This window comes from Lutra lutra, chromosome 12 (genome assembly GCF_902655055.1).
Source record: "Lutra lutra chromosome 12, mLutLut1.2, whole genome shotgun sequence".
In the NCBI taxonomy this organism is placed as follows: domain Eukaryota; kingdom Metazoa; phylum Chordata; class Mammalia; order Carnivora; family Mustelidae; genus Lutra; species Lutra lutra.
The window spans coordinates 634,968-649,967 of record NC_062289.1 but is presented as its reverse complement, the minus strand read 5'-3'; the positions used below and the strand labels follow the sequence as shown (position 1 = coordinate 649,967).

Genomic DNA, 15,000 nt, shown 5'->3' with positions numbered 1-15,000 from the left:
GCCCCAGCACACAGGGCAGGGTCAGCCGGGTCTCCCACCTGCAGGGCCCTGAACTCCCCGGCGGAAGGGGAGGGTGGGCACCTGGTGCGGGAGACCCTACCCCAGGTGGGGAGTGATGCCTTGTCCGGGACGGCACCCAGCAGGCCCTCAGCACTGACTCAGGGTGGGAGGGCAGGGGCCCATGGGCGACCCTAGCTCACTGCTCTCTTCTGGGGTGGTGACAATAGTTAACGGGCACAGGGCTTGAGCTTCTGTTTCCCAAGCACGAGAATGAGGATTTTAAAAATTAATTTATTTCTTCTATTATTTGGGGGGAGGGTGGAGGCAGAGGAGAGACTCTGAAGGACCCTCCCAGCGCGAACTGCAGACTCTGGCTGGGGCTCGAACATCACAACCGGAGTTCCCCCGAGCTGGCCAGGCCACAGGAACAGGCATCTCCAAAACTCTGGGTTTCGTAAGAATTCCAGATTCACAGAAAGTTGCCGAGCTCCCCCTCAGCTGCCATCCCCAAGCCTGTCTGCACGTGAGTGCCTGGACCCTGGTGGGTTCTGGGGACAAGAGGGCACTTGGGTCTCTGCTTTGCCCCTCAGTGACCTTCCATGCTGCTGAGCGAGACGGCACCGTGCTCCTCTTGTTACAGGCATGAGCCGTTCCAAAATTCAGGGAAACCGTGTGGCTTGTAGGGGCTGCTCGGCTTTTCCTGGAACAGATGCTTCTAGAAGAAAACCCAGGAGGGTGTCCGTGGGACGTGTGCCTTCGTGGCTGCAGACCTCCCAGAGGCCCCTCTGCACCAGGCCCGGCGGCTACACCTGGACCCGTTGGCTGCACCTGGACCCGTTGGCTTTGGGGACGAGATGCGTGGCGCCTTGAGTTAAGGCACTCAGGCCGGCTCCTGTCGCCCCGCCGAGCGCTCTTCCTGGGTCACGTGCTGTGAGTTAGTGTTCCACACGCAGTTCCCAAGACCACGTCCCGCCACCCGAGAAAGCGTAAATCGTTAACCTGTGAGACGCGGTGTGCCGAGCGGGCCGGGAAGGGTGAGTACGGTCTGTGGCGGCGGGCAACCCCAAGGACGCTGGCGGTCAGCCGGGCGCCAGCCGGCTCTCGGGGCCAGGCTGGAGGTTTCGCGGTGCTTCGGAGGCATTGCCAGAGCTCAGGGGGTGGTTTTGCTCCCGCGGCTTGCACCTGCAGAGAAGTGGCGTCCGCGAGGTCCCCGGGGGGGCCACCAGCATCCCCGGCTGCCGTCTACAGACCTGTGGGGAGCCTCAAGTGTGTGGCCTCTTGGACGAGGCCTGCGTCTGGGCTGCAGCAGTGACCGGGGGGGTGGCCCAGACCTCACTCGGGACCTTCACCTCTCGCAGCGGCCGGCGCGGTGCTGATCAGTGACCGCGGGAGGGGTGTCGTGATGTCGTGTCATTTTAACTAAACGCTCGGATGCTGGAGACGTCTTTAGTTTAAGAAAAAGCCGGGATATCCAGTCCTGTGTGTCATTTTGTCACAATGTGTCCCTTTCCCTGTGAGAACACTCACGCACGCACTCCCAGATGTGGAGACACAGGAGTGTGCACACGTGGGCCACGGCAGATGGCGTCCGTGTCCGCGGCCTGAGGTTTCCTGTTTGCGCTGACCGTGTGGCTTCTGGAAGAGCCACGTCACCCGCGGGGGCTTCGGGTACGCACCGCTCCGTGACGCTCGGCAGAAAGCCCGGAGCTGGGCTGAGGCCTCAGCATCCACAGGCGCTCCTCTGCGGGGACGTGGGCCGAGGCCGTGGGGCCCTCCCGTCTCTCCAGGCTCGGGCCTCGCCTCCCAGCCGCTGAATTCACTCGAACGGCCGCTTCCATCGCCTGTCCACTGCACGGTCGGGGCACGCACAGGGTGTGCAGACTCCGCCCGAGGCCCGAGAGCCCGTCAGCGCTGTGGACGTCGTCCTCCGTCATATTCACCGCACGTGCCCTTCACCCAAACTTTGGGGACTGGTTGCCACCCTGTCTTCGGCTCTTTCTCTCTCAGGAGGTGGACAGACTTAAGCTTTTTTGTCTTTGCCGTGGACATGGTCGGACGGTCTGGCCGAGGCAGACAGTGTGCATGAGATCGCGCAGCTCGGGGCCAGGGCTGGGGGTCCTCCGACTGGCCGCGGCAGGCGTCCCTGTGCCCGGTCTCTGACCGCCACGTCCCCTCCCGAGACTCCCAAAGGCCCTTCTCCTTCCGCATGGCAGTGTCCCTGGAAGTCGGGCGAGTGCTGATACTGCGTCTGGGAAATGCCCGCGACCGCACTGTGGCTTTCCCGTCATCAGGAAGTCCTGTTGGGCGGCTCCGTAAGTTGCTCAGGACCCTGGTGTTTCCCGCAGACTTTGGCCTTGTCCTGGGCAGACGCAGGTTCTCCACACACACCTGTCTTTGTCTCACTTTTTTTTTTTTAAAGATTTTATTTATTTATTTGACAGACAGAGATCACAAGTAGGCAGAGAGGCAGGCAGAGAGAGGAGAGGGAAGCAGGCTCCCCGCCCAGCAGAGAGCCCGATGCGGGACTTGATCCAGGACCCTGAGATCATGACCTGAGCTGAAGGCAGAGGCTTTCAACCCACTGAGCCACCCAGGCGTCCCTTTGTCCCACTTTTAATTGGTCGCGGCGCTGGGTCAATTTCTCTAGGGATCCCTGACGTTTGTCTACACAGTGAGAAACACGCTAGCCAGACCCCGGGCCTCAGGTTTCATCTCACTGAAACTGAATCAAAACGGGCATGGCAGGCAGGATGGCCGAGCGTAGACACGGGCTCTGGGGAGAGAGGCGGCCGCTGGGCCAGACCCCGGTCCTGTGGGGACATCACAGTCTGCAGCTCCTTATGGCCGACCGTTATCGGTTTACAGGGTGAGACCCAGAGGCATCCTCTGTAGGGAGAGCGGGACCTGGATTCAAGTGGCCGGGCGCCTCCTTTTGCAAAATCTCACGTTCATCGTCTGTGCCGAGACAGGCCAGTGTGCTTCCTGTGGGCTCGTCACACAGGCACTGGCACCTGCCACACACCATCCCTGTCCCCTCCCCAGCACCAGGACGATAAACCAGCTCACACAGGTGACAGTGTGTGGCACCGTGGTTTCCCCGTGTCCTCGTGGTCTTGACTAGAATTGTCCTGTGTCGTGCATGGATTGTGGGGCTGAGGGGCTGGGGTCACACCGTGCAGAAGGGACCAGCTGAGTCCAGACCGTGAGGTCCTGCACACGGGGGCATTGGGGCGGGGCTCCTGGCTCTCAGGACAGGCTCTTTGGTGGTTTTGGAAAGGTCTTCAGTTCTGGAACCCGTCTGACAAGGAGGTTCATAATTAGCATTGTTATCACGAGGGAAGGGTCACGCGTGGAGGGTGTTTCCCTCCCTCCTTGTTCCAGAACGTCGTCCCGGAGACCAGACTGGCCGTGGCGTCATCCTCCTCCCATAGCCGGTGGCTCTACCTTGTCCTCGCTGATGGGGACGTTAACGGGGTGTGGTGCTGGGGCCGCGCTCAGCATCTGTAATGCCCTCTGTGTTCCCTTTCAGCCCGTCGCTCCCGGCCCTGGACTGGCAGCTGCCGTCGCGCTCGGGACCCTACGAGCTGAGGATCGAGGTGCAACCCAAGCCCCACCACAGAGCCCACTACGAGACAGAGGGGAGCCGGGGGGCCGTGAAGGCGTCGGCCGGAGGACACCCCAGCGTGCAGGTACCGGGGTCTTTCCCTGGGGGACACACCCGAGCCCAGAGGTGGGAGCTGTGGCTGGAGCGGCCCCCGTGGCAGCAGCCGGCGTGGCTTCTCCCGTCCTCAGCCAGGCGTGTGAGCTCCGCGGCGTGGGGCCCCCGTGGTCTGTGCTTCTCCGTGCGGGGCGGCGGAGCACGGGGACCCTGTAGCTGCCGGCACCGACCCTTAGCTTTGTGTGAAAACGGGAAGCCTCTCTAGTGAGTCCCAAAGCCCGCAGCGGGGAGTCCGCACGCCAGGCCGTGGTTGGTGGGGCCGTGGCCTGGGCCTCGTGTGGGCAGCTGAGGGTGTGCTGTTGCCGCGTCCGCACAGACACTGCCTGTGCCTCGTGTCCCCCAGGGCAGTCTGGTTCAGACGGGATGGGACAGCTGGGAAACAACCCAGGGTCGCCTCACGTCCCTGGTAGCGCGGGTGGGCCGTGTGGATGGGGGCACCCTCCACCAGTCTTAGGAGACTCAGCCTTGGGGGTTTTTCCTTTTCTAAGGTGTTCTGGAATAGCAGTTTTTAAAAGAAAATAAATATAACCTTGAAATGAAGATGTTTTATTTTTGAGGAGATACGTGTTGTCAGAGGCAAGGAGGGCCGCCCACGTGGCTTCACAGAGCTCGCTGCCCAGGGTCTCGCCCGTGTTTTCCCCTCCCCTCCTCTGCTCAGCCTGGGATGGCCGTCAGCCGCCCCGCATCCCAGGGGTCTCCTAACAGCCAGTCCCGAAGAGCATTGGCCAGCATTTCGGGAGTTCCGTGGACGCGACCCCCCTTCGATGTGGAAGGTTGATTTAAAGACTCCTTCCTTGGAAGGTGGAGTTTCCGGGTGTGGCCCCTGGCCCAGGAGCGCTCTCTGCCCCCACAGACCACGGGGCCGGAGCTCCTGGGTGGGCCCATGGGCTGGTCCCGTCGGCTTCCCAGCGTGGTGTCTGTCCTTTTTCCTGCTTTGGGATTCCTCAAACAGGATGTGGGAGGGATAGAGGACCTGCTGGGAGGCTCCGGGCATCGGGGAACATCCAAGGGAAGAGAAGCCACACGCAGTCGGGACTGGGCTGGGGTCTCCTGCCCACATGCAGGGGGGTGATTCCGGGAGCAGATCTCCCACCCCAGACACTTGGAGGGGAATAAGGTTCTTGGCTTTCGGAGTTGGAACATTTGTCATTGGACGCCTGGGGACCCCCTTGTAGCCAAGACACAGGTAGTGTCTGCTGCCCAAAGGTGTCACCCTACACCCCGGGGAGGACATGTGGGCACAGAGCTTGGCTGCTGTGTGGACATCAGTGGACTTTGACACGTTGCCGACAAGCTTTGACCCTCCTGGCCAGCCCAGTGGTGGGACTCTCGATGGCTACGTGCGGATGGCTTTACTCTCCTGCTCAGAGCTCCAGGTGGTGGACGGGGCAAGTGTGCCCCCCATACCCCCCCGCCGACCTGTGGGCCCCAACCTGTCATTGGGGGAATGAGGCGGGTAGAAGGGTGCTCAGCAGGGCACCTGTGTCTTTATTTTATGCCATTTAGATAAGAAGAGAATCCTGCCAGGGATGGAGCCCCAGCGAGAGAGCCGTCTGCCCAGGCGGCAATCAGCAGCGTGGGATTGGTGGGAGGGCGTGGGGCGGTGTTTGTGGCCGCGTGCTTGGTGCCAGTTAGTACCTGCTTGCTTGGCTGGGGACCGTCCACACACGGCAGCCAGCTGGACGATTTCAGCCGACCTCCCTGGAGGACGGAGGACGAACAATGCCGCATTAGCCGAGCTCCGTAACTGGACACTTAACTCCCTTTCCCGCTGCTGCTGCTCGGAGCAGAGTGGGCCGGTGCGGGTGGGAATATAGCAGCTCCAAGAGAAGAGAGAATTGGGCAGCAGAGGAATAATGGCCAATGGCTGCATTTCTTGAAATTACAGCAGCAAGGGGCCCGGGTCCTGCCCTGGGGGGAGCCGCCTGCAAACATTACCTTTTGTTTTGAAATGCAAAGCTCCGGACTCCTTGGGGACCGCCTCTGGGCTCCCTCGAGGGAGGACTGCCTGGAGGACTAGGGAAGGCAGCCCTTGGCCCTGGGGGCTGCTGTTGCCGCTCACACCTTACTGAACCACCCCCCCCCCCCCCCCGCCCCAGCCTCAGAATGATGTTCATCTGTCAGTGTAGACATTACGGGGAGAATTGAGACATTTTGGAGAAATTAACAACGTGAAAACAGTATTTGAAATACGTTACAAATTATTTCAGATTAAGTGAAGGCAAATGGAAGGGCTGGTTGTGTGTTTAAAGGGGGTGAACCCCGTAACCTTGCAGGTGAAATGCAAACAGTAAATGGTGTTCAACAGAACACGTCAGGTGCTGTCAGCACTTCTCCTGGGAAGTTAGTAATCTGGGGCTTTCTGAGGACCCGCAGCAGAGTGAGTGTGTATCCATGCAGGGGTGAGGTAAGCAGTTACGAAGAGGGGCTTTTGGGGGTTTGCTTTCTTTTTCAGTTGGTGGACCACAAATTGGATAAAATAGAAATTGCACACAATTATAAAGCAAATGAAAATAGAAAAGCCTCCCGTTGCCGCGAAAGCACACTAACCACAAGGTTTTATCCTGTGCTGAGCTATTTTCGCGTATCCTCTGACGCGGTCCTCCCGCGCCAACGCCCGCTGCTGCCTCTGCAGGAGCTGGGCCACGCCAGGGAGTTCCTGCGAAGCCACGTAGCCCACCAGCTGCCCTGTGGCTGGTGGGTCTGCGGCAGGTGGGCTCTGGTCCGGACAGACGGAAGCCGTTGCAGGCACCGGGGATCCTGATAAAAACACGCGGTACCCACACCTGCCGCCGTTAACCGACTTTCGACCCCAGGCCATCTCCATCACAGCAGTTGTGTTCTGCAGACGGAGGTGCTCCCGCTGGGCCCCAGAGGGAGGACCTGCTCCTTTTCCAGAGCGTCAGTGACCGCAGGAAGGAGCTGCCCAGGACGCACGGCGACACGTGGGGCATCCTTCTCAGACACAATCAGAGCAGGACTGCGGGGTGGGGAGGGCCTTTCAGTGTTCTTGTGGTCCCTCCACGCTTCTGTGTGCGGCCTGAGAGCATCTCAGCAGGCGGGTGCTGGAGCAGGCCTGTGGGGCCCCCGGCCCGCATAGTTTCTTCTTAGCTCCTGTGTTCATACCCATAGTCGGGAAGGATGACAGCAGTCCGTGCTCCTGGGCCCTCCAGGCTGCCCACCCTGCAACCCTGGGTGTCGTCCAAGCCCAGGAGTCGTCTGCGCCTGTCCAGGGGCCGGCAGCTTGGGTGTGCCTGAGAGCAAGGCCTCCTGGGTTCTCAGAGGCCCAGCCTCTTGGGTCCTGGTTGGGGAGGGCGCGCCTGCTGTGGGCCTCACCTTTCGGGGGGGTGTGGGGGGTGCGGGAAGGCCGATCCTCCTCCAGGTTTGCTGCTGCCACGCCTTGGCCTCATGCCACAGGGTCCCCTCGCCGGGGCCAACTGCGTTGCCACCAGCGCTCTGCTGGTTCTGGTTTCCCTGGGCCCCATCCCCAGAGCAGGGTCCCCTGTTCCCACCAGCCCTGCAGGGGCCCAAGCAGTGACCTGGGGGACATTGCTGGCCTCTGACCCGGGGTCAAACCACCAGCTCTGCTTACTGAGTTACCCGAACAAGTGCTTGACAACATCCAGCGCACCTCACAGGAGGCTCATGTGTGTGAATAATTCAAAGGTCGCTGAAACCAGAAACCCAGGGAAGGTCTCGTGAAGTTGGAAGCAGCATGTCAGGTCCGCAGCGTGTGCTATCAGTTTGGCTCCTGGTCACTGTCAAGGGGCAGTGAGGCCCTTTCTGGCGATGGTGGAATTGGCTATAGACCCTCTGGGGGACGTGGGGGGGGCTCCCGGCCATGTGAGCGGTATGGGGGGGGCTGGGGCGTGGGTCCTGGCCACAGGCGCAGGTGTGGTCAGCGAGGGGGTCTGGCCTTGGGTGCAGGTAGTGTGGCTGTGCCCTGGGTGCCAGTGTCTCCCTGGCACCTGGCTTCTCGGCTTACCTGGGCCCCCACAGAACATGGTATTTGCTGCCACGTCAGGGTAGAAGCCCGAGGGCATGGGCATAGCAGGGAAGCCGGCAGGGACCGTGGCCACCATGGTGACTCATTGTTTCACGCAGCTTGTGGCCCAGGAGCGAGGGTTCCGGCACCCCCCACAAACCGTCCTGGGGTTCGAAGGTGAGCATGTGTGCTCCCAGCTCGTTTCCATCACTCCGGGGTCTGGCCTAGAGGTTCTTACTTGAGTCGTCCTAGTGGGTGTTGCCTCCTACTCGCAGGACAGGGCTGTTCACCCGGAAAGCCAGGATTTCCACAGAAGAGACAAATGGGTGTTCCCGGACGACGTTCATACTTGATGGCAAGCGTGCGGGGGCGTCTGAGTGTGAGCGTCAGGATCCCCAGAGCCCACGGCCACGCAGCTGAGAACCCATCAAGGGGAGGTAAAATGCAGGTCTGAGCCCCACCCCGCCCAGCTGTGGCCGGCCGTGGCCAAGCGTGGCCGACCTGCACAGGACGTGGACTTGTGTCTCACAGGCTGCCCCTCCTCTTGCCGCCGCGTCCAAGCAGTGGGTCTGCAGAGCACACGGCTTCTGCCGGCGCCAGCTGCGCCCCCCACACCGCAGGGCCACGACCAGTGCACCTGCCCAGCACGTGTGCAGAGAGCCGTCAGCTTTTACGGGCAGCGAAGCCAAGGGGCTTCCTGGTGCCATGGAGAGAGATACTCCACTCTGCGCGCCCCTCTAACATTGTGGTGTCCAGCAGACCAAACGTGGTCTTTGTGCGGGAACACGCGGGTCGTTGTTGCGGTCTGTGGACACGTGGCAGCGGCACGTGGCCTCAGGCAGGTCTCTAACTGTGGGTTTTATTTATTTTTTTTTTAAAGATTTTATTTATTTGACAGACAGAGATCACAAGCAGGCAGAGAGGCAGGCAGAGAGAGAGAGGGAAGCAGGCTCCCTGCCGAGCAGAGAGCCTGATGCGGGGCTCGATCCCAGGACCCCTGAGACCATGACTTGAGCCGAAGGCAGAGGCTTTAACCCACTGAGCCACCCAGGTGCCCCCTAACTGTGGTTTTAAACAACTGTGTACGTTTCGTCATTTAGCGGAGCTGGTGGAAGTGTGGCTCGGGTTTTCCTCATGGCCCCAGATGCCCCCTTGGGAGTAAAGTCCGTGAGTTTCGAAGCAGTGGACGCCGCCAGCAACCCTCTGATTCGAGGCTCCAGCCTCCTCGTTCAGGGCTGTCCAGACTTTAGAATAAGGTGGTTCCAGGCTCAGAAGCTCTGCCGCTGGCCCGTGATCGTGCTCGGTGTTCTAATTAGCACTGGCGGGTTCCTGAGCCGTCCTCGAAGGGACCATTTTCCACGCACAGGCGGGTGTCCGTGCTCACTGTGGCCAAGTGTCCAAAAACGTCAGGTCAGGTACAGGCGGGACGGGGGGCGTCAGGCGGAGCGGGACGGGGGCGTCAGGCGGTTCCACTGGGACAGTGGTGAAAGCAAGCGTCCTTAATAAAACATCAGAGTGGGGAAACCCACGCCCCCAGCTGTCCCTCTCCAGGGGCACTGAGCCACAGGGCCAGGGCCCACAGGGCCAGACCGGCTGGAAGTCTCTGTCCCATGTGCTCTGAGGCTGGGTGCTCTGAGGCAGGGTGCCCGCACAGCCCAGTGTTTGGCCTGTGAGCAGAACTCTCTCCATGAGAAGGAAACGCTGGGTGTCGTCCCCCCGGGACCCTCGCTGAGTACAGGCCGGGTGTGGGGAGAGCCGCAGCCCCGACGCGGCCTCGTGCTTGCAGGAAGGCAGGGAGATGTTGTACGGGCCGCGGGCGACAGCTCCGTGGGCCCCGTCTCCTGCATGTGGATCCTGGGAGCCGACATGGGCTGGGGACGGTGACCCCCTGTCCAGGCGCTCCGGTTTTCACCCTTTTTCTGGCTATGCCTTCTGAAGGCTGTCGTGTCTTTGAGGGGGAGTCTCCAGACGAAGGACGCTTCCTTCCTGCACTGCTGAGCACCAGTGGGGGTGATCTTGCCGTGCTGGGCTCTCCCCGGGCCCCCATCCTCCGGGAGAACACTAGGCTCTTGTCTGTCACGGAGTACTCTGCTCTGTCAGCACAGACACCGCTCAGCCTGCCTGTGCCGAGGCGGGACGCACAATCATGCCTTGACCAGCCCCCGGGGCACTGGCTGCCAGAGAGGTGCAAGCCGGGCCACAGGCTGACGTCCCATCGTGCTGCCTGCGTGCCATTGCAGTCAGCCTTTGTGCTGGGCCCTGCCTCCACGGTCCCCTGGGTCACTGACCGGCTAACACCAAGGCCGGGCATGGCTTCTGGAAGGTTCACCTGCAGCTGCCGCTCTGTTCACACCTCCTCCTCATACCGTAGTAACAGTTAAACTGACCAGGTGTTGTCCTGCCAGGACTCCTAGGCACTGCCCTGAGGTAGAAGAGGGTCCGGAGCACAGCCTCGGGGGACTCTGACTGACCCCACGTGCAGGTCCCTGGGCGGGAAGGAGATCAGGGGAGGTAACGGACGCAAGCTTTGTGTGACCAGGGCTGCGTGGTGGTGCTCTCCACCGTGCAAGCCCACGTACCGTGCATGTCTGTGTGGCAAGTGGGTGGGAGGCTTTGGGCATCAGGTGAGTGACCTCTGTAGGGACACCACCTCGTGGGACCAGCATTCCCGCGTGTCCAGGTCTCTGGGGCAGGTCCCAGGAGCTCCTGGGAGCCCTGATGTGTCCCTGTGGGAGCCCCACACCTGTGCTGAATCACACCTGCCACATGGTGGATGGCGCTTTCCTCGAGGATAGGTGTTTCTAGAAGTTTGCTGTCTCTCCCCTGCGGCCAGGCTCCCGGGTTGCTCTGGGGTCTGGAATCACCAAAGGTGTGTTTGCGGCTGTGGTTCACCTTAGTGTTTCCTCATGGTTTCTGGGGCCCTTCGGCACTGTTTCTAGATCATTTTTTTCTCAGCAGAAGTCGGGGCTTCTCAGCACGTTTTTAATTAGCAATGCTAATGTAGGGTCTCCATGCAGAACATTCTTTACTCTGAAGTTAATGTAACTTCTTTTCCGTGGCTTCCACGCATGTCTGTGTGGTCCCCCATCGTCCGCAGAGCCCCGCACACCAGCTCCATGGGCACATCTGAAGATGCGCCGTCCGTGCGTAGGGTCAGCCCGCAGGGGTGGGGCTGAGCGGCCCGTGGGGGTGGTCCGGGAGCTTTGCTCCTGCTGTGGGCTGGGACCCTGTGCGCCATGAGCCAGCGGGCAGCGGGTCCAAGTGTCTGTTGCCCGCAGGGAGCTGTCCTGCTGTGGCCACGGCTAGTGGTGCACCCCAGCTTCCCTCCCCGCATCTGGCCTCTGCCCGTCGCCCTCTGCTTCAGTGGAGCCAGTTTGTAGAGTCTCCACTCTGCCCTCGTCGCCTGTGGCCGGAAGCCCTCCACGAAGACCCTTAGGGCACTGCTGTGGGATGGCCGCTCTGGCACTGGGGGCTTGCTGCCCATTTCCCTGCGCTCAAAGGGCAGGGCCACCTGGATCAGAGCCTGACCCGTCCCTGATGCACAGACGTGTTGCTGGTTGAGGGGCAGAGGCTGCAGAGGGAAGGGCTCGCGCGCACTGACCGCACTCCACCGCCATCGTTTGCTCTGTGCGTGCGAGCCCTTCCACCTGTCATCCGGCTCTGCTCATCAGTGGGCGTAGGTCTGCGTCTCAACGATGAAGGGGGCGAGCAGCGGGCTCTCCTGGGCCCCTGAGCCACGTGCACTGGGTCCATGACCCTGGGAACGTGAGATTCCGCGTCCTGGCAAGTTCGCTTTGCCAGGGCCAGAGAAGGAGGCCATCCGGCTCTTGGAGCCCCAGGACTCACGCGTTCGGGTAAGTTTGCCAGCAGGGCGTCTGTGGGCTAAGTCGTGGGCAAGGACGGGGCCTCCATTTCCCTTGGTCACGACTGGAACCAGGCTGGCTCCGGCCTCCCAACCGCAGAGCCGCCCAACGCTGCGCACCTGCTCTCAGCACCCGCGGGCCTTCCTCCGGGAGGTGTGCCGGTCCCGGACTGCGGGGGCAGCTGGAGACGTGTGACGCCAGCCCCACTGGAGCCTCCCCGACGCGGCACATCCTGCAGCGAGAGCGGACACGCCGACGGTGCTTGGGCCCGGGCGCCGCACACGGGAGCAGGTGTGGCCATGGGACGGGTCGAGCCCTGAGCCTCTTGGCCGCCTCTGCTCTGTCCGTGTTTTGTTCAAGATGGGCGTCCAGCGTCGAGTGAGATAAAATCCACTATCTGAGTGGACAGTTGACGGTTAAAGTCCTTGACAAGTTTCACGTCCCTCGTTAACTCGAGCTGCCTGTTGGCGAAGTGAGTCAGACCGTGTCCCCGTGCTACGCGTGGGCCTGGCGGGTGGTCCCGAGGGGCAGCCTCTGGACGTCTGTGCTTCCCAAATGCTCACACAACTGACCCTTACCCACTTACTGGGCGGTGATGGTTTACTTTTACTATTCAGAAGAAAAATTCTGTGTGTCAAAATGCAGGAAACTCTAGAAATGAGCTCGTTTTCCTGAAAGGAGCAGCGCGTAATCCCCTGGAGCCGTTTGTCGTCCGTGACTAAGTGCAGTTCAGACCTGTGGCGCGAAGGCGACGTGCGCCACACAAACCTGCTGTCACCGAGGGCAAACCTTCCCAGACCCTTTGCTCCCGGGAGGGATTCTCAGTTTCAGTGAGACCGTGTAACCTCGGTACCGCTGGCTCTAGTGCACCCCCATGCACACGCGTGCTCACACACGTGCACACGCACACCCAGAGGCACACACATATGTACCCGCCATCATGCACACGCACACCCCCCACAGGCACACAGCCATGCTCACACACACGTGTGCACACACAAACCTGTAGAACACATGTGCATACACAGGCACACACACCTGCGCACACAGGCAAGTGTGCAAACAAGTGAGCATTTGTGTTCTTCGCACGTGTGCACGTGTGGCATGTGGAGGGCACGATGTCACTCTCCTTGCTCTCTGGCCGTGACATAGGGTATGGGGCTTCCACATCGAGGTCATTTATCTCCTCCCTTCTGGAGGCTACGCCTGGGCTCCGGTGTTCTAGGGCCTCCATCCGGGGCGTGTGAGCTACTTTCCCTGCGGTGGATACTCAGCTTGTGCTCCGGTGTCCAGTGTCAGCGAAGCGTGGCCGTGAGGACGGTGTGCTTAGCTTTACTGCAACGCGGCCGGTCCCCCGTCCACACTCTCCCACGTGGGGTTCTGCTGACCACAGCCCAGACCACCTCTCAGAGACACTCTGGGTACAGCCTGAGAAGAGGGGGGACGGAGACTTGGACCGAGACCGAAGCCATTGAGGCCGTGGGGCCCAGGGCAGCCAGGGCAGCCTCTGCAGTCTGTCAGAGAGGCTCAGGGCTTGGGACAGACGCAGGACCCGTCCTGAGGTCCCCCTTCTGCTTTGGTTGAACCCGAGGCATCCTTCGTCCTTCTCCAATGGCTTGGCTGCTGTCATGGCAACTGCTCGACTTGCCATCGCTGCCATCTGATGCTCTGAGGACAGCGACACCTTCCTGTCTTCTGTGTCCCTCAAGAGGGAGCCATGACCCACTCTGTCGTGACTCTTGGTCACTTGGACCTAGCTCCAGCCAGCTGAGGGGCCGGTGCTGGCCTTGTGGGAGTCTCGCCTTTGAGAGAGAGCAGGGTCCGGGTGTGGGACAGACGGGCTGCTGGACCCGCCTGGCCAGGGCTTGGCTGGCTGCCGGCACAGGGCACCGGTCCAGGCAGGTCGGCTGCACAGACGGCCCTGTAGGCGTGTGGACCACCGTCACGGGTGACGGGGGCTCTCCAGACGTTCCTGCGTCAGAGAAGCTGGGACTTGTGGGGATGACGCACTGTGTGTCCTCACTCAGGGCCACCCGTGAGCAGCGGCTCCCGGACGCCGGCAGAGCTGAGGAGGCACACGGTCCTCCCACGACTGAATCTCCCTTCACCTTCCTGAGACGACAGCACGATGCTGACGTTCACCTGGAAAACAAGCCTGCTGTCCTGCTGTCCTGCAGTCCCACAGGTCGCTTACAGGAAAGATGTCATATCGCGAGTTCCACGGTGCAAAAGTGGTGGATTTTCTGCCACGGAAAATGTCAGCTCAGTGACGCTGTTGAAAATGACTTGGGGTGGTGTCTCGTGGGGCCTGGATCTCTGCTCCACAGACGCCGTTGGGATTTCCTGCAGGTGCTTTGGGGGCGAGGCCTGAAGCTGGTGCCCGTGTCCTCGGCCTGCCTGGTTCTCCCAGTGCCCGCCTGCCCGGGAGCTGCGTCCTGACCACGGGCCACGTGCCAGTGGCCCCTCTGCCTGCATCCAGTGAGACGCACACTTGCACCTCCGTGTCTGCTCACATGCTGTCTCGCACAGGCCCGCATGCACACGCACGCACACAGCGTGGCCGGCTTCCCGAGGTCGTCCTGAGTGTCCTTACTGGGCGGCGTGGCCACGGCATTGTCACGAAGCAGGGCCTCTGGCACACTCACTGCTCAGCAACGGAGCCCGGAGCCCCCAGTGAAGGCCCACACGGTTACTGGCAGGTGCCTGGGGGCATGACCCGTGAAGGCCCGCGTGGCCCTGTCGTGTCTGTGTTCTCAGATGGATCAAGGGCTGTCCTCCGACCGCTGGGTCCCCAAGCTCTCGTTCCTGGTTTTCTCACTTTCTGCCCCTCTTAATGAGGTCTCCAGGGCAGCGGGGTCGGCGTCTGGCGACATGTTGTACGTTTGTGTACTGCGGTGTCACAGGCACGAGTTGGCGTGACAGCTGATCCACAGGCCACAGCCACGCAGACACCGTCCCAGTCCTGCTGCCGTAGCGCCGTCCTCTCCTCGTCCGGAGACCAGGCCACTCTCCTTCTTTGGGAGGGAGCGCGTGTGGGTGTAGGAGACCCTTCTGGGGGTGGGACCCCTCGTCGGCATGGGCGCGGCCTCTCTGCCCCATGAGGATTTGGGACCTGCCGTGGCAGCAACACTTGTGCTACTCGGGTTTGCAAGTCCCTGTGGTCGCTGCAAGTTTGGCATTGAAAAGGCGTCGTTGAGCTACACTTCCCTCTCCGCGCGGCTCGTTCGGGCCTCGTGGGAAGACACGAACTTCACACGGTGTGAAATGCACAATTTCCCCGTGAACGGATGGCCCGCGAGCAGTGGGCAGTGGCCTTGGGCTGGCCGTGTCCCCACACCCCGCCAGCCGCACGTGCGCCAGCCGCCCTCGTCCAGGGGACTTGGCCCACTTGTCACTCGCCTGTCACCTCCCCACAAGTGCTGGGTTCCGCAGCA

General features: G+C 61.5%; 1 pseudogene; it reads left to right on the top strand.

Moving 5' to 3' along the window:
• Positions 1–15,000, top strand: part of LOC125081636 (nuclear factor of activated T-cells, cytoplasmic 1-like) — a 55,675-nt pseudogene that overhangs the window by 19,393 nt on the left and 21,282 nt on the right.